The sequence below is a fragment of the Diaphorina citri genome, unplaced genomic scaffold (assembly GCF_000475195.1).
Source record: "Diaphorina citri unplaced genomic scaffold, Diaci psyllid genome assembly version 1.1 scaffold2649, whole genome shotgun sequence".
Classification (NCBI taxonomy): domain Eukaryota; kingdom Metazoa; phylum Arthropoda; class Insecta; order Hemiptera; family Psyllidae; genus Diaphorina; species Diaphorina citri.
In genome coordinates this window covers 26,688-28,750 of record NW_007380066.1, presented here as the reverse complement: position 1 = coordinate 28,750, position 2,063 = coordinate 26,688, and positions in this window count along the sequence as shown.

Genomic DNA, 2,063 nt, shown 5'->3' with positions numbered 1-2,063 from the left:
TGATCGAATGACTCAGGTAGATTGTATGTAGATTTGTTGGAGAGTTCTAGCACTTTGTAGTGCGATAAATGTGCGATACCTCTCCCAGCATGACAAAGTGTAGAGGTAATTTTTCCCCGGGAAATTTGATTAATCTCCTATCTTCCTCCCATTACATCACAGAGGTAGCTGTGGGTAACAGGTGTACATACAGGTCTATGGAGTCCCATTAAAACAAAAATGATGAACAATTATTAGAACTTATCTCCTTTCTACCGCCCCAGCCACAGTGTAACGTCGTCTATTTTTTGCAATATCAATTATTGTTATTAGTATCATCAATTATTTTGTTAGCAATATTATTATTATTTTCGATCGGTGTTATTATTTTCTCGTGGGAAATTTATAGGCGTTTGTTATTTAGCGCCTAATTACCTCACATATTGCAATTTGTTGCTTAAGCCAAAGTATATACATAGTTTTATGTCAAAACGCGGTTGCTATTATTTTTTGCACATCAGGTGTTTTGTGAGATTCAATTATACAAGAAGTAAATTATTACCCAGAGAGGTATGATTTGTGAATATACATAGGTGCAAAATGTTGTGTATGTGTGTAAAATGTAAGTAAAAAATGTAAAAAGTAAGAAACAATATAGGATGTCTATTGTCTAATATAGGTAAACGTAACAAATAATCGCCATTGTGTAAAACTGCTTACCTTTTAACATATGTAATTACCTTGAATTTTACCTACCTAGGTTAGTTTACAACATATTCATTCCCAACAATACTAGGCGTCCTACAACCCCACAATTACATTGTCTTCTCCTCCCTGACAGACACCGAGGCGAATACAATAGTCCGTCCCTTATACCTTTTTATTACTATTGTAATAGTAAAGGGAGGACGGACTAAAAAACAGGAAGGAGAGGGAAAAGCAGGAAGATGAGGAGGATAAAGAAGAAAAGAAGAGAGGAGAGGGAAAAGCAGGAAGATGAGGAGGATAAAGAAGAAAAGAAGAGGGAGTAGGAGGAGGAGACAAAGGAGAACGAGAAGGAGGAATAAATATTAATAATAATAAAGAAATAATATACTTAGGATGTCTTTTGTCTAATATAGGTAAACGTAACAAATAATCGCCATTGTGTAAAACTGCTTACCTTTTAACATATGTAGGTAGGTAATTACCTTGAATTTTACCTACCTAGGTTAGTTTACAACATATTCATTCCCAATAATACTAGGCGTCCTACAACCCCACAATTACAATGTCTTCTCCTTCTTCTCCTCCTTTTTCTTCAACTGTTATCGCTTTATCTGTATAATAAGATGAAACATGAATATTAACTTCGAACCCACAACCTCCCCACTGTCACACCAAGATGTGAAACTCGTAAAAAACAGTGATGCAAATAGAAAGCGACACCATTTCCGTATGAAATATTCAAAAACTTTTAAAGGTTAGGAGCCCCTTGTGTATGTGATATGCAGGACCTAACGATATTACATTCCTCTCTAACTTGTTTTTCTTATCTTTCTTCTTCTTCATCTTCGCCCTCTCATTCTTCTCTTCTTCCTTCTTTGTCTCCTTTGACGACGTCGTAGTTTTCCTCTTCCTTTGTCTCCTTCTTTTTCTTTCTTCTCCTTCTTCTTCGTCTGCTTCTTCTTCTTTTTCTTTCTTCTCCTTCTTCTTCGTCTGCTTCTCCTTCTTTTTCTTTCTTCTCCTTCTTCTTCGTCTGCTTCTCCTTCTCTTTCTTTCTTCTCCTTCTTCTTCGTCTGCCTTCTCCTTCTTTGTCTTTCTTCTCCTTCCTCTTCGTCTGCTTCTCCTTCTTTGTCTTTCTTCTCCTTCCTCTTCGTCTGCTTCTCCTTCTTTTTTGTCTATTTTTTTTTTTCATTTTCCTCCAACAGAAGGAGCTGACTATAAGGATCAAAAGAGAATAATAATCCTGCTGGCTGCTGGTGGCATAACTAGACCATCTTGAAAGCAAAAACAAACAATGCACTCCCTAATGCGCCCAATAAGCCTTAGCCCCCTTCCCCTAACACAAGTGACCCCTTACCTCACCCCCCCCCCCCCTCCAA